General features: G+C 47.1%; 1 long non-coding RNA gene across 1 annotated transcript in view; it reads right to left on the bottom strand.

Annotated features, from left to right (window-relative positions):
- The window catches only part of LOC127697587 (uncharacterized), a 59,919-nt gene extending 41,401 nt beyond the window's left edge, over positions 1-18,518 (bottom strand). The window contains exon 1 of the long non-coding RNA XR_007980487.1: positions 18,389-18,518. This is a non-coding gene — a long non-coding RNA (uncharacterized LOC127697587). The remainder of the gene's footprint in view (positions 1-18,388) is intronic.
- Between the last annotated feature and the right edge of the window lie 493 nt (positions 18,519-19,011).

Raw genomic sequence — 19,011 nt, 5'->3', positions numbered from 1 at the left:
GGATTGGTCCATTCCATTCCTAAGCAAGCTCTGTTGACAGTCATGGAGATCAAAGCGATGGGCAAGAGAGCTCTGGGCATGCTCAGCTTGAACCATGAGGCTTTGCTGAAAATAGAGGAAAGGCTACTCTGAAGGCACATTAACACGGGAGTCTGCCTTTGAAGGAGCCTACCTTGTCATATGGCTGGCTGCTGGCTGCTCTTCATATATATATATCAATGATATCAAGTAGTGAAGCAGAATATAATGTCATCATAAAATTTACTTAGAACATATGAATTGTTTATTTCTGGATTCTCTTTATTTTACTTTTTCATTGTATTTGACCACAAGGCACTGAGAGTATAGGCATTGGGGGGCTGCTGTACCTAAACATGCACACTGTTTATTCTTGGCCACCCGGTCTGTAAATGTCCTTCTTTGCAAGGAATACCCAGAAAGGTATTCCCATTACCACTTCAGAAGGCAAAGAGGGCCCAGAGCTTTCCTCTTGCCCAGCAGCTCAGAAGTCAGCACAACGCTGGGCCCCAGCTGGTCAGAGGGCCTGCTGGGATATGATGCAGAGGCAGAACTCACCTGTCATGGCTATGTCAGATGACCTGTGTGTCCAGCAGCCTTGTGATGGGTGTGCCGGGTGCCAGGGACCAGCAGCATGATGGCCGTGGACCAGCAGTGACTGCCCTGGTGGCAGCATCCCTGTGGTCAGATCTTTCTCCTGATCACTCAACGTCTTTTTCTTTAAAAGTGAAAATTAAGCTGGGCAGTGATGGCGCATGCCTTTATTCCCAGCAGTCGGGAAGCAGAGGCAGGCAGATCTCTGTGAGTTCAAAGCCAGGCTGGTCTATGGACAGCTAGGACTACACAGAGAAACCCTGTCTGGGGTAGGGGGAAACAAACAAAACAAAAAAAGGACTACCGTGGATATAATATAAAGGGAGCTTTTCTTTATCAGGAAACTTTGGGACATGCTGATTAGAGTTGAACATAGTTTTCATTTTTGTTTTGCTTTGGCAGTGCTGGGATTCAAACCCAGGGCCTTGCAAAGGTTAGGCAAGCATCCTACCATTGACCAATAGCCCAGCACCAAACATATTTCTTTCCCACATGTACTTTCAGATCTGTCCCTTGCAGTGACAGGGACAGACCTCAACATGTGCTCTCTGCAAGCCCTCCACCATTAAACCACACAACCAGCCCCAGCTTCTTTTTTTTTTTGCTTTTTTGGATTTGTTTTTGTTTGTTTGTTTGTTTGTTTGGGGTTTTTTTGTTTTGTTTTGTTTTGTTTTTTTGAGACAGGGTTTCTCTGTGTAGCCCTGGCTGTCCTGGAACTAACTCACTTTGTAGACCAGGCTGGCCTCGAACTCAGAAACTGCCTGCCTCTGCCTCCCAAGTGCTGGGATTAAAGGCATGCGCTACCACTGCCCGGCCAGCCCCAGCTTCTGAACACAGGAGGGTAGTGGACCCAAGTGTAAGGACTGTGGGGGGCTTCGGGGCCGCCTTGTTTGTCTCTAAGGAAGACAAATCACCCAGAGAGATTGGCACTTCTTATTGTGCTCTTCTGCTTCCGCCCACCTTATTCCTGGGGAGCCAGATCAACGTGGGTGAGGGGGGAAGCTGGGATGGATTTTAGTCACATAAAAGTAAGATCCGAAGTGAAATGACAGAACGGGGCCCTAGAGGCAAGCTCCCTTCGCTGTATCTGTGAGAATAGGTTTGACAGCCTGCAGCTCAGAGACCTGTATTTCTCAACCTGTGGGTCAAGACCCTTTTGGGGGGTGTCAAGTGGCCCTTTCACAGGGGTCGCCTAAGACCATCAGAAAACACAAAATGTTTGCACCATGATTCATAACAGTGGCAAAATTACAGTTATGAAGCAGCGACAAAAATAATCTTACGGCTGGGAGTCACCAAAGGTGAGGAAGGACACTGAAGAGGTGCGGATTAGGAGGGTTGAGAGCTGCCTCTGAGACCAACACCTCAGACTCACACCTGAGGGGACGGAGGACAGACAGATGGCTGCTGAGTTCCATCACTGGCTTGTCTTGGGGAACCTTGCTGTATGGTGGACCTGCTCTCATTTAGGTAGAAAATCTAACTAATTTACCAGAACACTATATTCCTAGACTAAAGGTGATTTGTTCAATATCACCTAGTATCGATGGAATGCCTCCCACCCCGAAATAATAGTTATGACAAGTTTTTAAGGGGTGCAAACAAGGATAAATGAGACAAATGAAGAAAATGGTATCATCAAAACCATGAGATGGTCCTCACGGGGTCAATGCATTTCCAAGAGAAATTCCACTTGTAACTATGCTAGGCAATTTTTCATCACCGTAACAAATGCTTGAAATGAATCAATTTAAGAAGGAAAAAAAAAAGGAAAAAATACTTTGGTTCCTTGTTTCAACATGCTTGGTTCCATGGTTGGTTAGCCCCAGAGTCTTGGGGTTCCTCTAATTACCTGGTGACCAGAAAACTGGAGAGAGAGAAAGGGGAGTTGTCAGGGTCCCACAAGCCACACCCCCAGCCACACCCCCAGTGACCTCATTTCCGCAGACTATGCTCATGTTTTGAAGTTTTCACTGCTTCCTAATAGCACCAGAAACTGGGGAGAAAGCTTTTAGCATATAGACCTTTGAGGATCATTGACAATCTAAACTGTAGCGCTGTCCACCCCCACCCCTAGCCCACCAAGAGATGTTATCTCAGGGTTCTCAACCTGTGGGGCACAACCCCTCTGGGGTTGCACTAGCTCTTCTCAGGGGTTGTATATCAGATGACCTGCATATCAGCTATTTATAACTCAAAACAGTAACAAAATTATAGTTATGAAGTAACAGCCAAAGTAATTTTATAGTTGGGGGGTCACCACAACATGAGGGACTGTATAAAAAGGTCGCAGTGTTGGGAAGGTTGAGAACCACTGTATTATGTGGTCAGTCACTTAGGGGAGACTGCTTCTGAATTCAGCCACAGAGTAAGCATGAAAATATGGCTTCTTTCTCCCAGCCAACAACTCTGAAAGCCTAACTGTTATCTGAATATATGTACAAAATGAGGAAAACAGGAAGTGGGGAGGATCCCTGAAATGGGCAATGTCTCCTCAACAAGTGTCCTATTCATCACCTAGCTAGGTCAAAACCCAGTCATAAGACGACACAGGACTGCTGAGGCTGGCGGCTGGCGGCTGGCGGCTGGTGTTCGTGGAATACGATAAGTACTTAGGAAAATCTGGGAAATACCGGAGTTCAAAGCTACCTTCTGATATACATGTAGGGCCATTTCCTTTCACTTCAGGTGAAACTTCCATATCTCAGGTTCCTCCCACGACCGACCGAGCTGCCCCATGACCCTCAAGAGGGAACTGGAACCCGAGTCGCCAAAGCTGGAGGGACGCCCACACTCGCCTCTGCCTCCCCTAGTACAACTATCACAATCTCTCTCTCTCTCTCTCTCTCTCTCTCTCTCTCTCTCTCTCTCTCTCTCTCTCTCTCGGATTGGCAAACCGGAAGCCTGAAGCCCACCGGACACTCGGAGAGTGAATGTGCTTCTCTCTTTTCTATTTTTGAGCGGCGTTCCCATGGCATCCAGCCGGAGTGTCCACACCAGTAACGTCTAGAGGATTTATGAGCCCAGCCAGCCTTTGGGTTTCTTCACAGACCTAAACAGGAAATCCACACAAGGAAATGCCCTTTCTGTTTGCAGGCCAAATTCCCAGGATGCCTTCACCAGTGTGCCTGGCTGGAACAAAGCAAAGGCCTGGTGCAACAAACGCCCTTAGATGCAAAGGCAGGGGTGCCCTATCCTCCCCTCGGCACCCCCTCCCCAATCCAGGAGGCGCCCTGCTCATTTAAGGAGAGCAGGATTTTCTTTTCTCAGGGCTCGGTTTAACCTTGCTCCAGTTGCTGGTTGGGGTCATTAAGGTGACACGCATCCCTCCAGCCGAGTTCCAGGGCATCTCACCTGGACGTCTACAAAGTCCATTAACCTGAGGTCAGCCCTCTGGCGCCGTGAGCAGCGCACCATTCACTTCTTTCCTGTTCTTTCTTCACACTGCATTTCGCACTGTGAGGCTGCCTGAGTACCGAGAAAACGGCTAATTTAGGTTGACGTACAGCTCAGAAGTAGATTCAGCTCCCTTGGCAAATAAGAAGCCCTGTTCTGTCCCAGGCACCACAGGAAAAGGAAAAGCAACACCCAGATGCTGCCGAGTACCTTTGTGCTACTACTCGCATTGTGACAGCCATTCAGTCTTCCAATAGTCTCAACTTTGCAGCGGCTTCAACACTTAGCGTACTGACAAGCCTCCTCTGTCTGTCCCTCTCTCCTGAATCCAGCCACCCCAGCCCCGGGGAGCATTTTCAAACCCTTCCAGGCCCTCTGTGAAAGATTCAACTTTACAGAGACCGTGACTGAGCTGGACAGGAAGGAAGTTTGTGTCTCTGTCCCAGAATAGGACTGTATTGCTGGTGACCCTTTGACCGTTCCTCAAGGCATCCCCATGGCTGACCACCGAAAATAGACTCTGTCCTCTCTGACTCGCTCTCCTCCCACCTCCCTCGGGAAAGAAGATACAAGCTTCCAAGGAGCCAGCGACATCATCAGGGATTGACTGTCTCAGAAATTGCCAGATGTGGGGGAAAGGATAACATGTCATTTCCTTTAGCAAATAGTCTGGGCATGTGTGCGTTTCCTCTTGAGCCAGCTCCCTGGGACACTGATGTAGTGAGTTAGGGACAAATCCCCCTGGCTTCTTCCCACAGATCCTGGCAGCCTCCTCTGAAACCTTTCAAGCTCAGCCCCTCATTAAGAACTTTATTTCTAGCCGGCTGGTGGTGGCACATGCCTTTAATCCCAGCACTCTGGGAGACAGAGGCAGGCAGATTTCTGAGTTCAAGACCAGCCTGGTCTACAGAGTGAATTCCAGGACAGCCGGAGCTGCACAGAGAATCCCTGTCTCAAAAAAAAAAAAAAAAAAAAAAACAAACAAAAAAGAAATTTATTTCTATTATTTTATTCTACTTATTTGATTTGGGGTGCTGAGAATGGAACCCGAGGTCCTTTAAATGCTACGCATGTAGTACTGAGCTATATGCCCAACCCTACGAGAACATCTAGCCTTTTGTAAAAATGAACAAGGAGTCAGAATAAGCTTTGACTCCCGTGGAAAATTTTGGAGTCAAGTTAAATTCAAGACAATGAACTGGAAGGAAGGGATATTGGAGGAGGGTTTCCGGTGATCAAACTGCTCATCTTTCCTCTGCACCAGAGTTCTCCATGATGACCAACATGGCGATGTTGCTTGGAATCTTGCCTCACCAACCCAGCGCTATCAGGAAGAGGCCCAGCGATCTCTTGATAAGTTTTACTGAAGTTTGGAAACCACTGGTCCAGATAGATAAAGCTTAAGAGTTGCCATGGTACTGAAGGACCAGGAGCCGATGTGAGATGGTTATCTGAAGGGGAAATATGTGTCTGGTACATCACAGAGGTGAGAGGAAGGTATACTGGCTACATTTATGTCAACTTGACACAAAGTATAGTCGTCTGAGGGGAGGAGACCTCGATTGAGAAAATGCCTCCTAAGATTGGCCTGTAGGCAAGTCTGTAGAGCATTTTCCTAATTAGTGATTGATGAGGAAGGCCCCACCCATTGTGGGTGGGGCCATCCCTGGGCTAGTAGCCCTGGGTTCTATAAGAAAGCAGGCTGAGGAAGCCATGTGAAGCAAGTCAATAAGCAATATCTCCTCCATGGTCAAGAGCAGCATTAGCTCCTGACTCCAAGTTCTTTCCCTGTTTGATTTCCTGTCCTGGGGTCCTTCAGTGATGGCTTTTGATATGGAAATGTAAGCCCAATAAACCCTTTCTTCTTGGGTTGATTTTTGGTCATGGTGTTTTGACAAAAAAAAACCCTGGATAAGACAGAGGGAAGAAAATAACCTAGCAAGGGATAGTGGCAGGGTTGGGGATTTGATTCTGTTGGTATTCTGTCTAAGCTCCACCCCACACCTACCTGGCAATAGTCAGGTATGCCCTACCTCATAGATCTGGCCCACTATAAAAGGGGCTACTTGCCCCTCCTCTCCCTCTTTGCTCTCCACTCTCCCACATACTCTCACCTCTCTGTCCCTTGGGCTCTCCCCCCCCCCCCACTTCACGTGGTCATGGCCGGCCTCCATTCCACTTCTCTCTCTCTCTCTCTCTCTCTCTCTCTCTCTCTCTCTCTCTCTCTCTCTCTCTCTCTCTTTCTCTCTCTCCCTTTCTCTACCACTAACTCCCATCCCCTACTCTGAATAAACTATTCTATACCGTGCCTGTGTGTGTGTGTGTGTGTGGTCCCTCAGGGAGAAGAAGTGCCTGGACAGGGGGCCTGCCTGGGCACCCCCTTCCCCCACACCGCCGCCGTGCCACACTCCCCTAACCCCCATCCTCCCTTTTTAAGCCTCCCCTTCAGGTTCAATGGTAGAGTACTTCCCTAGCATGCACAAGGTCCTAGGTTCAATTCAGTAACTCGAACACACACACACACACACACACACACGAGATACTAACAAAAGAGACCCAAAAACATAATTATATTTATTATTTTTGTGCATACCATACTAACTTATAGCACTTCTAAAACACAGCTTAATAATATAAGTACATTTTCATTTAATAAAATACATAATATGGACCCAATTATATAAATGCATATGTGTATCAATTGATACACGGGAAGAAATAAAATACTGCACATGGAAATGGTGGCTGGGCATAGTGGTTCACACTTGCAATCCCGGCTCTTGAGCTACAGTAAGGGCAGGAGGTTGAGGAGTTCAGAGTCATTCTTTGAGCTAAATCCAGTTCAAGGCCAGCCTGGGCTACATGAGACTCCGGCTCAAACAAAACAAAACAAAACAAACAAAAAAAACAAAAACCCAAGATTTTTATAATGACATCAATCAACATGACAACTTAGATTGAGCAAACTTCACAAAGCCCATCCCTGGAGGAAGAGCCACTGGCAACTGATGGGCTGCAGGGTGCTCTCAAAGAACCCACAGTGACCTGCAGCCCCGCTGGAGTGGCTGGCTCAGGAGTCTGGCAGCCTCTGGTTTTTTTACACCCTGATTTCCTAGCAGGGCCAGGCCCCAGGCAAACACAAAACAAAACAAAAACAGAGTCCCCAAAGGCCTAACAGAAAGGACAATAGCGTGATGTAAGAGAGTCGCTGAGCAGCCAGTGACTCAGCGTTTCTGCTCCATCAACACCAGCTGTAGCCTGAGGTGCTGACGGCTGGGCATGGAAAAACAAAACGGACACACACACACACCACTGCAAACATCACATTGTCTGAAGAGTGGCAAAGGCAAAGAGTCTGACAGCTGAACCATATAAGGACCCTGGACTTTAATTCAGTCTTCATTAACATCTTTCATCAAGACTCCTTGGGGGGGGGGGGGACACAGATGGAAGACACCCCTCCCCCCCAATGCTCCAGACTGGAGCCATTATCTGCCTTCAGGCTCTATCTCCTGTTGATTCTCCTGACTCATCATTGTTCTTTCCAAAATACCACAGGGTGAAATTTGGTTGGTGTGGTAGATGTCAGAATAGGGTTCTCAAGACTTGGAGGAAATTCCCAGCCTTTGTGAGTCACAGGAGGGCCAGGGAGAGTTCTGTACAGGTTACAGAAGAGAAGTCACTGTCTGTAAATGTGTCTCATTAAAAGATGGCATCCACAGGGCTGGCACCACTTTCCAGGTGCCTCTGCTCCCTCCCTCTGGGCCCAAGGCAAGGAGCTGTTCAGATGGGGCTGGTCCTGGAAGGGACATCAACTACCACCAACCACCAAATCCACCTTTGACCCAACCTCACTCATTGAATGTAGCCCAAACAAGTGTATCTTATCACCCACTGCTCCTTTGAGAACTAGCTATGAGGAAAGTTCTTCACTTTAAAACTTGAGGCAAAATAGCTGTTTGCCTGATGACCTGATCCTATGGTAGAAGGTAAGAACCAGCTTCTAAAGCCTGGCCTGTGATCTCAAACACGATGATGATGATGATGATGATGATGATGATGATGATGATGATGATGATGTTGAAGGTGGTGGTGGTGGTGGTGAACATAATTTAGCTCTAAGAACTCCAGGGCCTGGAAAGATGGCTCAGCAGTTAAGAGTACCTGTTTTTGCAGAGGACCAGGGTTCAGTTACCATCACCCTCATATCCTTCACAACTCTCCAGGAGTCTGATACCCTCTTCTATTCTCCCCAGGCAGTAGGCATAGGGTGCATATACATACATGCAGACAAAACATTCATGCACATAAAATTAAGGAAATAAAACCCTCCAAGGACTTAAGAATTTTCTTATTCACTGTGAGGTTTCAGATCATTGCATTGGCATTTAATTTATACATATATGCATACATGTGTTTTTATAGTGGCTCTAAAGATGGAATCCGGAGCTTTGGGCAAGGCTTTACCACTGACCTCTATGTTAGGATTCTGTCTAAGCTTCACCCCACAGTTACCTGGCAACAGCCAAGTATGCCCCTCCCCACAGTTACCTGGCAACAGCCCAGTAGGCCTGGCCTACTATAAAAGGGTCTGCTCAGCCCCTCCTCTCTCTCTTACATCTCTTATTCTCTCACACTCAGCTTCTCTCTTGCCCCCTCTTGGGCTCTCCTCACCTCCCCCCTCTCTCCATGTGGTCATGGCCGGCCTCTGCTTCTCTACTCTCTCCCTCTCTCTGCCTTTCTCTGCCTCTACTACCCCCTTAACTTCCCTCCCATACCCTAAATAAACTCTATTCTATACTATACTGGTGTGTGTCTGGTCCCTCAGGGAGAAGGGATGCCTCAGCATGGGCCTGCTGAGACACGCCCTTCCCCCACACCACCATATACCATATTCCCACACCTCTTTCTCTTTTTATGATCACAACACTCTATCCCCAATCCTATGTGGATATCTCTAATCTCAAAGCATACTCCCATTTCAGAAATTAGGTGTCTTGGGCCAAGTATCCCTAATTGTGGCAATATTTATTCTCAGGTTAGTTCCCAGCACTTCCCTTACCAGTCTAGAGGAAAGGACAGAGCCGGGAGGCAGGTTATCTCCCCAGCTTGCTTCGCAGACTCCACTTGGAGCATGGAGACGCTCTCTTAACCTGTCTATGCCAGGAGGACTCCGCTCACTGAACCTCACTCTGGTGGAAGCCCAATGCTTTCACAAATACAATCCCATTTCCTCTTCATCAGCTCCCTCCCAAGGCTGCACAGCCTTCTGGGAAGTTCCCCCAAATGAAAGTCCCAGACCCCAGAGACTCACACCATGGAAAGAAGCAAAGGCAGCACATTACTGATCTCTCCCACCTTCCCCACCCAACGCTAACATTTATTGGCGTTTTACCTACAATAAATTTGTTAACTACTCCCATACATGGTTTTATCGTGGCCCATGGCTAGAAAACAAGGGCCCCTGGGAAAGCCACAATGAAGAGTGTTTGAGTGATGCTCTTTTCACTTAGGGAGGTCCCTGCAGTGGCCACCCTGGGTATGACTGAAAGGAAACTTAGCAGATTTCCCAGCGTCTTGAGAAGCACCAATTCTCCAGGAATGCAATTTCTCAACAGATGTAGGGAGGGAACATGTCTGGGATTCAGAGACGGACCGAGTGATAGGGAGAAACCTTCTTAGGGATGGCTGTCCCACTCTGGGGCCTAGAGAAGCCTCATCTCCCACTAGTCTTTCCCAGTGTCCAAAAGCAAGTAGGTATCCTCCCTCCAGAGCACCCAAATCTCCAGCCCCACAAGCAGTGGGATGTCAGTGGCCCCATGGTTACCCACGGATCACTAGCCAGTGAAGGTGACAGATTCTGTGATGGCCCAACTACTTCATAAGAAAGAAACAGAGAGGGGTGGTCTCAGTAGCCACCCATGGCAGTGGACACTGTTCTGAAGGTTGGAAGAGCTAGGAGGTCCTTTGCTGTAGGTCCACGGTGGGCATACAGGCAAAGTTTTTGCTCGTTTGCCTTGACAATTTTGCCACTGTCACGGAATGTGCCAGTCTAGGAGGACAAGGCAGGATGGACACAGCCCAGCACAGAATAGAGAGCCAGCTCCCAGCTGTGGTAATGACATGGTCCCCGAATGGGACAGGCTAACAGTGAATCCTGTCATCCAACTGAGCCGCCCTTTGTCAACAGGCAGTAAGCCCATAGGTGACATGTGGCGCTCCTGAACTCCCAGCAGGCCTAGGTCCCTCAAAGCCCCCTGAGAGGCTGCAACCTTGGTTCCTAGGCCAGGAAACATTTCTAAATCAAACCCACTCGGTTCTCTCTGTTTCACTGGTGCCCTCTTCTTGGACTCATTTTCTTGTCTGAAAGTAGGTCTGGCTGGATTTGTTTCTATTTCTACGGCCCCACGTTCAGCCCCATTAACTTTCTAATACCGTCGGAGCCTTTCAATTATGTGAGAAATTAAAGCAAACGTGCCATTCTTGAAAAACCTTTAAACGGCCATGCGTATTCCCTTGACCCAGTTTTCCCATGTCCTCTAGGGACCCAGAATCCCTGCCGAGGACACCTTGTGACTCACTGTAGGAAACAAGTCAGGAACATCAAAGGGCAGGTGGCTTGAAACTGAGGAAGGTCTGGACCAGAGCAGACCCTTTTTTTGGTTTTTTTGTCTTTCCCACATCCGAAATGTGAGAAGTTGCCATTCACTAGCTCTGCTAGAAATAAATAAATAAATAAACAAACAAACAAATAAATAATACCCATCTATTTATGAAAGAATTAACACAGGATGGAAATTATACACTAGTGGGAAGAAATGTATAGCATTTGGATGTTGGATAAACAGGAGCCCTCTCAATAGATGGCAACAAAGTATATATTTTTAGCAGGGGATGGTGGTACAGGACTGTAATTCACCGGCAAAGACAGGAGGCCCTGAGTTCACAGACACCCAGACTATATAGTGAAACTCTATCTCAAAAAAATAAATCATAAACTAATTAATTATCATTCTTTCATTCACATTTAGAAGAGTAGCAAAGCCAGGAGCCACGCTAAGATGTCTCCTGATGCCTCCCAGCCTGTCTAAGCATTCTTGGGCTTACATGATTGTCAACCCAAGTCTGGACGGTCACAGTGCATCCCAAAGTCAGAAGTCAAGTTCTGGGGTGCAACTGCATCCAGTAGATGGGTAAAACTGCCTGACATGCATGAGGCCCTGAGTTCTCTTCCCAGCAAGGAGGAGGAAGAAGAGGAAGGAGGGAGGCAGGAAGGGAATGAGGGAAAGAAGGGGGAGGGGGAGGGGAAGAGAGGGAAGGAGAAAGGCAGGGGTCTGTGGTTTAAGGTGTATACTGCTCTTGCAAAGAACCCAAGTCAGGATCTCAGCACCCACATAAGGCAGCTCCTGACCACGTGCAACTGCAGCTTCAGGGGATCCAAGGCCTTCAGTGGCCACCTACACTCCAGACATAGACGCCCACGTACATATATGTAACTATTTATTTTTACTATCTTTTAAAAAATAAGAAGAAAAAGTCTGTTTCTAGAATTCACTCCATCTGACTTGCTATGGAGTCTTACCGCAGAAGTTCCAGAAGCAAATTTTTGCTGGGCTGACAAGGGCCAATTTAGAACTTACTGAACTTATTTGAAGGGAAAAGACCAGGCCTCTGTCAAGGAGCTGTTATGCCTATTACTATAGTGCCATCTAATGGTGAGGTACATTAAAACACAAATGGCACCCACGAAGGGACTGCTAGCACTTTTTCCCATATCAAATGCTTATGCAGACAGACCCTACCTTCAAATTTTTCAGTTGTATGATTATAAAAAAGTTTGCAGTCAGTAGACACCTCACTTTCCAGTTTTGATCTCCCAGCCCCCAGCCTTGAATAGGAAGTATAACACTCTCACAATGGTGGGCAGGGGCAGGAAGCTATGGCTCCCGGTCTGCCCAGCGATTCCGAAGGCGAACACCCACTGGCAAGTCTGGGCATGCTACCTTGCAGAGTCGGATGTCTGTAGGTTAGGCATGGGTGTATTTTCCAGTTACCATGTCCTCGGCTTGCAATGGCTTTATCAGAATGTAACCCCATCAGAAGTCAAAAAGCATCTGTAATTTGCCTGTCATTGCAGATCAATCATTATTTTCTGCTTTTTATCTGTGTAGATTAACTGTACAAAACAACGGGCTTCATTGTGACATTTTCCTAATGCTTATAATGTACATTAATCACATTTACTTATGACTCTTTTTTGCTCTGGTCCCCATCTTCCTTTCAAATAGTTCCCCTTCTATTTTAATACCTTTCTTTAAAAAAAAAAAAAAAAACAACAAAAAGAAACAAAAAAAAACAAAACAAAAAAAAACAAAAAGCCAACAACAACAACAACAACAAAAGCAATGTTCTGCTTATGAAAGACATTTTGTTGACTTGGCTTGGTGGGAAAGTCTTGAAATACCAGGGCAGGTGGTTCAAGTGTTTAATACCATGCTCTGCTACATAGTGAACTCCACCCAGTTCAAGGCCAGCCTGGGCTCTATGAAGCCCTATCTCAAACAACAAACAAAACCATGCGATGTTTGATTTTAGCTTGTTTTGCTTGATGTGGTGATCTCCAGTTCTAGACAGTTTTCAGCAAGCAATGAGATTTTGTTTTTTTATGGCTAAATAACAATCCAGTGCACATACACTATATTTTCTTCGTGCATTCACTATTGGTAGGCCCAAGGCTGATTGCATAACTTGATTATTATAAATTGTATCATGATAATAAATATGCAGTTATCTCTGTTGTTTGCTCTATCTTAACTAGATTTTCCCTATAGGTTATTTTAGGTCATTTTTAAAATGTATGTTAAAATGTTTTACATAAAACATATGTAAAAGAATATTGGATCTGAAGTCTTTGTAGGAAGAAAATAATGATAATAATAATAAAGTTTCTAGTTTGATTATCTGGTGGGGAGGCATGCAACATTAGTGAGGACAGAAATTTTTCTTTAAAAAAAAATCTCCCAAAACCTAGTATGAAAAATAAAATCATCAATTTAAGACCCTATTTAATGTTTCCTATAAACAACATAGCATAGTGTGGAGTCCTTTGTACACAGTCTATTATCATAGAAAAGATAACGTCAAACCACAGCTCCAGGCAGAGGCCACCCAGGGCCAGAGAGATGCCTCAGAGGCTAAGGCTACTTATAGCCTAACAATCAACTACAACTCCAGTCCCAGAGGATCTGATGCCCTCTTCTGGCCTCTGAGGGCTCCAGGCACACACATGGCACACAGACATACGTGCAGGCGAGACACTCATACACATAAAATGCAATTTAAGGGTTTTTTTTTTAAACTAAAGTCATAGGAAAAGTTAAATTATGTTGTTATATAAGAAGAAAGAGTACAGATTGCCAGCATCTTGCCTTCTGTTTTTCCTGGTAAAGAAAGCGAGCAGCAGGGCTGGAGGGATGGCTCAGTGGTTAAGGGCACTGACTGCTCTTCCAGAGGTCCTGAGTTCAATTCCCAGCAACCACATGGTGGCTCACAGCCATCTGTAATGGGATAGGATGCCTTCTTCTGGTGTGTCTGAAGACAGATACAGTGTACTCATATACATAAAATGAATAAAGAAATAAATCTTTAAAAAAAAATGCACACTGCAGTTTAGGAATTTTCTTCCCAGCACTGGGAACAGTGTGTGAATGGTCTGGGGAAATTTACTGACCAATGAGAACAAAGCATATCTCTCCGTGCCCTTGAGCTTCCTCTGTTTTTCACAAACACACAGGACACGTAGCATCAGGGGTTTGCTTCCTAGCAGTTCTTCTAACTCCAACTCCGCGTCAGGAATCAGCAGTATTGTTGAGCCCGGCTGCAGAACCTCCAGAGATGGGTCCTGCAAGGCTGGCACCATAGGTGACAACTGATGACAACCAGAGACTCAGCTAGTGTTTGGAGGGAGGATCACCATGGCAACAGCAAGAGCAAGGAGAGGAAAAGTAAAATGAGGTCTCCCTGGAGAATGGCTTCGAGCCTCACAGAACTGTACAGAGCCACCCAACGCAGCTCTTACCCAGTAGGGTCTCTGATGTATGCTTATCCTTGTCCTTTTTCTTTTCTCTTGTTTTTGAGCTATGTAGTCCTAGCTGGCCTGGAACTGGATGTGTAGATCACACTGGCCTTGAGTTTACAGCGGTGCCCCTGCTTCTGTATCCTAACTATCAGTGTCACAGACATGTACCACCAGGGATGTCTTACCCAGTGGCTGTCCGTGTGCTGTGCACATGCACATGTTCCTGTGTATGTGCGGTGGGTATATGTACAGGTGTGTGCACACCTATAGCACGAGCATTCAGAAGCCAATGTCAGGGCGACTTTCTTGGTTGCTCTCCACCCTACCATTTTTTAAAAATTTTCATTACATGTATTTCTTTTGTGTGTGTTGGTGGGGATATACCTGCACCCCATGACATGCATGTGGAGGTTAAAAACATCTTGTAAGAGTTGGTGGGTCAGGGTAGGTGGCGGGTCAGGGTGGGTGGCCGGTCCATGTAACCCCTGAGCCACCTTGGCAGCCCCACCTCACATTTCGGAGACAGGCACTCTCATTAAATGTAGGGTTCACTGATTCTGCTGGACTCTCTGGTCATCAAGCCCAGGATCCTTCTTTCTCCCCATCCCAGTACTGGGACGATGCCTACATGCAGTTTTTTATACGGGTGCAGGGGATCCGAACTCTGGTCCTTATGCTTGTAGACTGAGTGATTTCCCGGGTACTCTACCACCCCTCGGCCCGGCCAGTGGTATTTAAGGTGTTGTTTCAAACCAGCAAAGTCTGCATCATCTAAGAACTCGGAAGAAGCGACTGTGCCAGCCTCATCCCAATCCTACTGAATCGGAAACTCAGGTACGTGTTTTAACAGATTCTCTGCGTGATTCAGATACAATCACCAACTTGAGAACCACTATCTTAAATGAAAGCACTTAGAGAGTAAACAAGGTGTGGCTGTTAATTAAGAAACAGCTAATGAGGCGGGCCAGGCCAAATTAAAACCGGAATCTCAGGGATCAATACCCCCATCCCGCATCTTTGACTCCAAGGGTCAAGCCATGAGCCACTTTGGCCAAGACAAATCTAGCCACCCCATAAACCTGGTTATTCTACCCGGGAGCAGAGGCGAGGCCACTGGAGCAAAGCTAGTACCTGTGGTGGAGCTAAGTGCAGTGCTCCCTGGGGACCCAGCATCCCCTTATTTTGTTTGCTAATCTCTAGGATCAGTGGTTCACTTCCTAGCCTAGCAAGAATGGTTGGCAGGCGGCCGTGTTGGTGGAAGAAACCGGGCCTTGGAACACTGCGATCTGGCGCAGCACAAAGGAAGCAGTGTGGGCCTGCTAACGGCTTGGGAACTGAGATAGCACAAAACCACCAGTGAGCCCCAGGAAGAAGGGCGAAAGCCATTCAGCGCCTGTTCTGATAAACACACAAGTCACAGAAGGAGCGTAAACAATACCATAACTGCGGCCCATAGTCCCACACCTAAAATTAATAACCGCTAGCACGGAGTCAAACGAAAGGGCAGTTCTTCAACGCTGTGGAGAGACGGCATCTGGCTGCGCTCCAGTGGGAGAGCAGGGAGAGAAACCTTTGGAACAGAGAGAACCAAAGTCTTTCTGAAATCTTTTGAAATAAAGAAAGTTCTACTTTCATCAGAAAAACATTCTGAGCAGGAGACTTCCATGGTACTAACAAGAGCTTGTAAACTTGCCTAGTTGGAGGCTAGGAATTTAGAATGTATACACAATGACGGTCAGAACAAGAGCCAGAAAGCAAACCAGCTCCTTTTGGTTGGGAATGCTTACAGCAAGCTTCAGTTTGGTTTTATAGGTCTGGGGACTGAACCCAGGCCTTTGCATCTACCACTGAGCTATCTTCCCAGCCCTTTCTGGAATGTGCTTTTGGGCCACCCTCGTGCCCCATTTAAGGGAGAACAGGAAAGAAATCAGACCTATCCAAGGGAAATCAGGCATTCGCTCTGGAACCCACATGCTTTTTCCATAGAGTTTATGGTGTTGGAGCTCAACGCTGGAACACCTGGAAGGAGCCGTTGCCAGTGGTAACCATGGCTGCCTGGCCTCGGACGGCTGCACCTTGCAGCCCGTCAAAGCGGACACTGAAGAGCCAGCCTGGCTCGCTCGTGGTACCTGGCTATTGAGTAGGAAAAGGATGAAGGTGAAACACTAGAGGGCTAGTCTCCACCGGGCAGCGCCACATGCTGCGGATCCCCAGGAGAAGGTGGCAGGGGCTATCTCTGCTTTGAGCCCAACCAGTTTTGCAGTCACGGAGCAGCAGTGCTTAAGGCAATGTCCAAAGCCTCTGAAAAAAATTTCATCCATACTAGCTTTGTGGTGGTGGAATTAGGCCTTAAATTCTAGCCCTTAGGAGCAGAAGCAGGTGCATTTGAGTTCGAGGCTAGCCTGGTCAACCTAGTAAGTTCCAGGATGGCCAGGGAAATCCGTATGGACAACAACAATCCCCAAAACAACAAACAAAAACAAAACCCCTTCATAGTAGAGAGGTGGCTGATTCTGTTCCTTGATAAGCTCAGGCTATCTATCAAGAAAAGTTAAAAACCACACCCGCCCGTCCCTCAACCTGTATCAGGGCCCCTCCCTGGCAGCCAGGGCAACAGTGGTTGAGAGGAAATGATTTTGTTGAAGCAGAGGACCAGAGGACTGGGCCGAGGACTTAGCTCAGTTGGTAGAGTTCTCACCTAGTATGTGTGAAGCCCAGCACTGCGTCAAGCTGGGTAGTGTGGAGCCAAGAGCAGTGGCTCAGAAGCCCAAGGCAATCCTCCGCTACATAGTGAGTTGGAAGCCAGCTCGGGCTACATGAGACCCTTGTCTCGTGGTGGCGGTGGTGGGGCAGACAGCCAAGAAAGAAAGAGTGAAAGAATATTAGAAATCAGGAACGCTATACTGGGGATCCTCCCGTGTGCGTACATGTGATAAATCCAATGCCTGCTTGGAGATCTCGCAAAGGAAAATGCCCGAGGCAGCTGGCTGGGTTCTGCCCACTCAAGTTCGTAACTGAGCCCTAATAGCTGTCAGGTTGCTATCCACAGGGCCACCGTGAGACAGGCCACTTGTCTCATGTCCATGCTACAGGCCAGCTCATCTCAGCTCCGTGAGAGAGCTCAGGGCAGGGCCCCCACGGTGTCTGTGTGGCTCCCCGGACCCTGAGCCACCATCCGCGCAAGGGGAGCGTGTTAGCCAGAGCAAACAGACAAGGATGCCTGCAGAAGCACTCGGGCCCATTAGAAACCAGTGACAAGAAATGGACTGTCCGCCTGGTTTCCGACGCGGTTGGGGGGAGGGGAGGAATATTGAGAGGAAGAAGAAAATGAAAGTGAGTCTCCCTGTCCACTTCCCTAAAAGAACAACCAAAGCAAGAGACTAAAGCGGCTCCTCTAAGCTGGAGATACCACAGTTCGTGATGTCAGTGATAGAGAAGGGAGAGTGAAGAATGTAAGGATTGCTGTCACCCAAGAAGACTCAGGATGTTAGGGGAAAATGTAACGCACAACCTAAGAGTGACTCCCCCACTCACCCATGGAACCTAGGTGGAAAGAGGGAACCAATTCTCTCTCTCTCTCTCTCTCTCTCTCTCTCTCACACACACACACACACACACACATATTGTATGCACACAATAATAATAAATGAAATCCATTCCCTCCGCTGAACATCTCGACACCTACACTGTACAAAGCTCTGCATGAGATCCGCCAGCAACCATAAGGAAGGCGGAACCCTCGGCTTGTAAGAACTCACAATCTGAGACACAAAGTTCGCACATGAAAACAGAAGACAAAAATCACGTTATAAGTTCTAGGATAAAGGAGCATTCATCTACTCAACAAAGATTTACTGTGTACAGCGTGCCAGCCCGAGTGTGAACAAATTATTTTGAGAGCACGGAGGTTAGGTCTAGTGACTGTTGCTCTTTCAAGCAGGAAAGGTCCGGCCGGAGACAGAGCTCTGGGCTTAGCTGTGTGCTTAGCTTGTATGAGGTTCTGAGTTCAAGCCTCAAGACCAACCAACACATACATACACGTTCACATACTTGCACACACTCACACACAGACATACTCACAGAGGAAAGATGAGAAAAATGAGCTCCCACATGTGATATATATATAAATATAAATAGATATATATAGATATTATATATATATGCTATTTAAGAATAGTGCCACTTGTAGCTTTAAGTTTTTCAAAGTCTACTTTTTAGTGATGGTTCTTAAATGCTTTAACCTCCCTTCTAGCCCACCACCCACCAGAGGTAGTGGGAAAGAAATGATACAGGGAAGCAGACCTGTTTAGAAAAGTTCTTTGGAGCAACTCCCGTCTGTGTTGCCAGGAAATCTTCAGTTCGCCTCACAGATCGGCATTGGCAGCAGCCTGTTCCACTCACAACACTTCACAGATATAGCAGCAGTGTCCTGATAGTGAACACGAATCAGCAGCAGTGGCATGACCTAGCAGAGACAGCCAGGCCTCGGCCTAATCAACGCGAGTCAGCAGGACGGACCCGGACTAACAGGAATGCCAGGAGACGTTCTTGCCTGTGCCTCTGTCAGCAAAGTGAAGATCAGCGAAGACTCGAGACCAACAGTCACTGCACAGCTAGCTCTACCTGCAGGTCAAGCTCTGCCTCTGTCACTGTCCATCGAGTCCTTTTTACACGCTCTCCAAACATCACGTGTCCTCCACAGGTCTTGCCTCAGCACTCACATCTGTCTCAGCTGACTTCACTCTGCCAATCAGCCAGAGTCCATGGAAGCAGCAAGAAGCTTCAGCCACCACCAGAATTTTTTTTTTTTTTTTTTTTTTTTTTTTGGTGCATTTCCCTCTCTGGAGCTTCTGACAAATGGAGCTCAACAACGCGTATATAAGGCAGACCAATACATGTGCGTTGTTAGCAAAGAAGTCTTCGTC

The sequence above is a fragment of the Apodemus sylvaticus genome, chromosome 12 (assembly GCF_947179515.1).
Source record: "Apodemus sylvaticus chromosome 12, mApoSyl1.1, whole genome shotgun sequence".
Taxonomy (NCBI): domain Eukaryota; kingdom Metazoa; phylum Chordata; class Mammalia; order Rodentia; family Muridae; genus Apodemus; species Apodemus sylvaticus.
This window is presented reverse-complemented; position numbering and strand designations above follow the sequence as displayed.